The following is a 6,000-nucleotide window of genomic DNA, read 5'->3' as shown; positions in this document are numbered from 1 at the left end:
TCATTCTCAAGCCACGTGGCTTAGGTCTCTCTCATTCTGTCCCTAACTTCAGGGATAAGCCTGGGCTTCATTTCGGCCACTCAGAATATTCTATTCTACTGGCCACAGTGACCAGCTCAGGAAGAGGGAAATTAACTCAAACTTGGCCAGTGAGACTCAATACCAAGACTTCGTAAGAACTCCCGATTGGGATTCTGAGCTGTGGGATGCTGTACACCTGGAGCTGTGCAGGTCCACCACATGGAAAGAGCCTGTTGAGAGCAAAGCCGACACAGACTAAAACAGAGCTGAGGAAGACAGAGGGCTAAAAAGGATGACTCCCGATGACCTCACTCGAACCCTTGCATCCAGCCATGCCCGAGGCTTATAGATAATGTGCGCCCATACATCGTTTCTGTTAAAGCTTGTGCGGGTTAGTTTGCAGTCACTTGCAACTGGAATAGTCCTGCCCCATGCAATACAAGTGATCTCAGTTCAGAATTATCTGCATTCTGGCCCCATGTAGGCTGATCTTTCCTTTCCTATTTTGCTAGAAGACAGAAATGTAACCCAAGTATCTGTCAGACATAACAGCTGCTGCTAATCTTCTACTGAATGCTCTCTGAGCAAAGTTGGATCCAGGACATTTGGGGGATTAAGTGTAAATCATTGAACACTTATCTTTAGCAAATCAGATATTTGTTCTAACAGGCTTCTTTAAACAGTCAACTTTGCCTCTAATTTTAAGTTTAGGTTAGGTTTTAAAAATGTCTACACGACTCCATTGCTGAAAATGTAAGTTCAAAATGTATTTGCAAGACTTTAAAAGAAGGGAGAGGAAGATGTGGCTCATTAAGAAAATGAGCCTTCTATTCTTGGGAGAAAGACTTGATGAATTTCAGGTCCATATTTTCTGGTTTGAGGATAAATAATGCCAGTTAATTTTTTCTTTTCTTTTTGATATTATGGGTACCAAAACTAGGGAAATATGAGTTAATTTTTCTTAAAGACTGTAATGTTTATTTGTGGTGCTTTGAATCTTAAAGAAACTCAACTTATGAAAACAAGAATAACACATTAACCAGACAATAATGCAATGCACAATAATGATACAATAGACATAACAGCAACAGAAGCTTACATATATTGAGCACTTATTACACACCCGGTCCTGTGTCAAATGCTTAAAATGCATTGTTTAATTTATCCCTCACAACAACCCCATCAACCATCTCATTTAATGAGGCTCAGAGAAGCTAAGTCACTTACCCCTGGCCTCATGGTTTCTTAGTGGGAAAACCTGAATTCAAACCAGGGCTGTCTGACTGCAGGGCTTAATTACCAAACTGTACTATGTGGATTTCCATTCCTTTCTTTGTTCTTAAAGGTGCATACATTTAACTGGGGGTGTCTTGCTTGCCTGATTGTCATGATTTTTAAAAGTTTAAGCCAGTATTACAAACCAGGGTGGTGGGTGGATGGTTAACATCAGAATGTAGAGCTTTGGATTTTAGATTGTTAAGAAAAGTTGGACGATCTGGCTAACCGGGCCCCCTGTCCCCAGGAGGGAGGCAGCGGTTATGTCTGGCTGCCCCTGTTATTGGGGCAGATCCGCTGAGAGCTGGCCCAGTTCTCCGTAAACGGTCTTGCGGCTCCCTGGCTTTCCTGCTTCCGTCCCTTCTCCCAATTGCCTGTCCTTTGTCTTTAAGGAAACGCAGGTCCAGTTGCCTGAAGCCTGCTGAATGCCTTCCACGTCTCCTGTTACCTGAAAGCACGTCATACCCTGCTCCACCCCACCTTTCTAGTGTCTTCTCTGGCCTTTGTCTCCACCCACTTCTTTTTTTTTTTTTTTTTTTTTTTTTCATCAAGAAAATATTTTTTATTTCAACCAATCTTTTTGTTTTTAGTAAGTTTTAGGTGTTTGAGATTTATAACATTGTTTCAACATCTGCATACACTACCCAGTGATCACTACCATATTCATCATCATACAGTTGACCTTTGTCACCCATTTCGCCCATGCCTCAACCTCTTTCCCCTCTGGTAACCACTAACGTGTTATCTGTATATATTAAATTATTTTTGTTTTATTTTCTTAGTTTGTTTTCTTTTGTTATATTCCATATCTGAGTGAAATCATAAGGTATTTTTTTTTTTCAATCATCCGTTTTTATACACATATCCCCATCTTCCCTCCATTCCTTGACTCCCCCCCCCCAAGCCCCCCCCCACCCTCCCCGCCCCAGTCCTCAAAGGCATCTTCCATCCTCGAGTTGGACTCCCTTTGTTATACACTCACTTATTCGTTCTTCTGCCTCAGTCATTCTGCTGGTTATAGCATCTAGAGTATTTTTAATTTCAGTTATTTTGTTATCCATTGCTGTTTGTTTTTCTGAGTTCTTATGAACTGTTTCTTGTACTTTCTCTATTTTGTTATCGAGATTTTGTATCATTTTTACTATCATTACTCTAAATTCCTTTTCAGGCATTTTTCCTATTTCCTCCTCATTTATTTGGTCTTGTGGGTTTTTTTCCTGCTCCTTTGCCTGCATGGTGTTTCTTTGTTTCCTCATGGTTGTCCAAACTTTTGGGGTTGCTTGTCCTTGGGTTTTTTTGCGTTATTCTGTGACTAGCAGAGGTTCCTTTATTGTTCGTGTGTAAGCGTCGGTGTGTGGGGAGGGAGAGGGTACAACAGTGGCTCCTTCTCCTGGGAGGGAGTGAGCAGTGGCGCACTGATGTCTCAGTCAGGCTTGGAGGTGCCTGTTGCAGAGGGCGCCGGTGGCTCAGGCGTAAACAGAAAGTCTTAGAGTTGGGCCTCTCTCGGGGGTTTTTTTCTTTTCTTTTCTTTTTTTTTTTTTTCTCTGGGCAGCCTCCCTGCTGCTGGAGTTGCAAGGGGTTTTAATCTAGCCCCACCCGAGTGCCTGAGGGTACTTGTTATCCCTGAGCGCCTTAGGTGGCCCGCAGGGCGTCTCTCCACTGCCTGTTGCAGAGGCGCAGAAAGAGAGAGAGAGGCTATGCGCGTGGCTCCTCCCAGCCGCCAGTGAGCCTGCAGCCTCCAGCCGCCATCATGGCCGGGCAGCTCTCAGGAACGGGCACTCCTCTCCGCGGGCCTCCTCCCTCCTGTCCTCTCGGTCCGTCACCCTACCGGCAACAATGTTTCTCCCCCTGAACCAGCTCTCCTGCTCCCACACTCCCGCTCCTGGACCCTCCGTTCAGCCGCAGATCGATGTCTTGGTCCGGGAACGCTGAGCTGCGCTGCGGACCCTCCGAATGTTTCTCACTCCCTCCCGTCTGCCACAGCTCCGCCGCTTCACCCTCTTTGAGCCCTCGTAGATGCCTCCCTACCGGCTATGTCGGGCTCCCCGCAGTCCCATCCGGTGTCCGAGGCCGTCTGCTGGTGTTCAGCTGGTTCTCTGTGAGAATTACTGCGTCCTTCCGTGCATTCCCAATGCATCTGTGGGGAGGGATGCACTCCACGTCTCTCTACTTCGCCGCCATCTTTTTTCCCTTTCAAGAACTTTAGATGATTATAGGTCTCAGCTCCACCCACTTCTTATATTATGTCCTCTGGCCATGCTGGGCTCCTCACTGTCTACCCAACATGCCATGCCCTGTCACGCCTCTGTGTGTTCACGGCTTTCTCGTGCTGTTCTGGTGCTATCCATGAGTGTCTGCTCTTTCTCAATGGTTAAGCTGTACTCATAATTTAAAATCCATGTCCTCAGAGACAGAGAATCCTCCTCCGGAATTCTCCTTACTTACCCGGGAAGAACTCATGTATTTCTCCTTCTGTGCCTCTGGAGCCCTTCACACCTTCAGCTCTTACCCAGTTAACCACACTTTACCTCGCTGAATTAATTGTAGGTCTGGTTCCCCTGCTAGACTCTGAGCGCCTTAAGGGGAAAGGCCCTGTCTTACTGCTCTGCATTCGCAGAACCTGATTCAGCAATTGGCACGGAGTGAGGACTCCAGCAATCTTAGCTCCTTCCCCCATCTCCTTAATGGCTGTGACTGTCTTACCATCTCTGAAATTTCTCTGCTTAATGCAGCAGCACTGGGACCCAGGACATAAAATGCTCAATTAACCTGTTTTGAACCATCCATTGAATGTGTCTGGTACAGCAGTTGTCAACCTGCGTCTGAACTCATATTGACCTTAGCCTTCTCAGTATCTTTCTTAGTTAATTTTCCCAGCTGCCAGCAATACCTGTTACCTGCAGGCTCTGCAATTCTAATCATTAAGCCAATGAGGAAGTTGGCAAGCTGAGACATTAGGAAGCTTGACGACTCAGGAGCCAATGTGTGTTATGGCCTGTAGTTTCAGAAGCAATAGTGGTAAACAAAATCCCAGATTTCACCTGGCCTCAGGCTACTTCTGCCCACCAGCCTGCCTGTCCCTCTAGTGGGAAGTGGGACTTGACTGACCTCCCTTCTTGTCTGAGTTTCCTACCAGGACAGGAGCCCAGGTTGGAGGAGCAGTCCCTGAGCTGTGGGTTCCTGGCACCTGGCCGAGTTCTCAGCGTCCATCTTCTCAGCTCCCATCATATCTATTGATTCAGCATCAGGCACTGCTAGGAACGTTCTGCCTCACGTCTTCTCTGGTCTCCTTGAACACCGATGAAAACTCACTAGCATTTGTGTTTCTCGCTGGAACCTGGTGGCATATGCAGCAAACTCTCCCTTGGAGTGGGGAGCCCTTCCCTGCTCCTGTCCTCATGCCTGTGGCCAGCTCCAGGCTACCCGCGGCAGCCGGAGCTCTCAGTCTGCCTTCCAGAGTGACGTCAGCTCTCTCCCTGGGTCTTCTCAGCCTCTACTGCCAAGTTGATCTTTTCTCTTCTGTTCTCTGTCTACTAAGGATTGATCTTGGATTTCCTAGTCCTTCATACAACTAGCTAGGTAAACTTGCCCGTCTGTAGGGAAAACCAAAAAACAAAAAGGTCTCCCCTATTTTCAACTCAAGGGAGTGTATAATAATCATATGTTACCCATACGGATTTTCAGTCCTAGTCTGATGAAATATCTTTCCTTTTTCTTTTTTTTTTTTTTTAAATTCAACAGGGAGACCACCTCCATCTCTAAATCTCCATATCACAGAAGGGGTCTATGGCCACTCTCACAGATATGAGCTAGTCTCGCCTCTTCTTCTGAAGGGGTAAAGTAACTCAAGTCCCTCCTTACTCACAGGATGCTTGACCGAGGTGCCATCCCACACTAACTTTTCTCTTCTGATCAGCAACCCAAAGAGACAGGTTTCCTCTGCTAACAGGAACACTGGAAAGCATTCTTAGATGTTCTATGAGAATTGTTTCACATAGAGTTGTATTTTTGATGTATTTGTGGGAGGAGGTGAGCTACACATTCTTCTATTCCACCATCTTGATCTCCCTCTTGGAGAGCATCCTTATGTTTCCTGATGGGGAGCCGATTACTGGCATCTTGCAGCACTTTCCATGTTTTCATTCTCCTCCCTTGTTTAACTTGTACAAACCATCTTTTTGAGAAGAGCCTGCCAGTGACTTTTAGTATCGTGCCCTAGATCTGTGGTGGTTTATCAAATCCATTCCTCCCCAGATGAAGGCAGGATTGTCATGGAGGGCAAACCTCTATTGTAACCGAGAGCGGGGGTCAGGCTGTTCGCTGCTCAAAAGCCAGTGAAGAGGCAAGGTTGGTGGAAAGGAAAATTTGCTTTATTTTGGATACTGGCAACTGCGGGGTGGGTGTAAGGGTGGACTCTTGTCCAAAGGCCGAATCCCTCCCCCACCCCCACCCCCAAAAATCAGTGGGCAAGAACTTTTACAGACCGAGAGAGGTGGCGACATGCGGAAAGAGCAGAGTCAGCTCTGACAGTCATCTTGACATTGGAAATGCTGTGGTCTGACCACCATCATCTTAATTGTTTTAAGCGCCGTTAATCTGCAGTCCCAGGGTTGGTTGGTTCTCATTTTCTTGAGGTTAATTATCAGAATTGTGGCAGTTTATGCCATGGCTACAGTCTGGTCATCATGTAGTTAACTTCTTCCA

Source organism: Hippopotamus amphibius, chromosome 8 (assembly GCF_030028045.1).
Source record: "Hippopotamus amphibius kiboko isolate mHipAmp2 chromosome 8, mHipAmp2.hap2, whole genome shotgun sequence".
Lineage (NCBI taxonomy): Eukaryota > Metazoa > Chordata > Mammalia > Artiodactyla > Hippopotamidae > Hippopotamus > Hippopotamus amphibius.
This window is presented reverse-complemented; position numbering follows the sequence as displayed.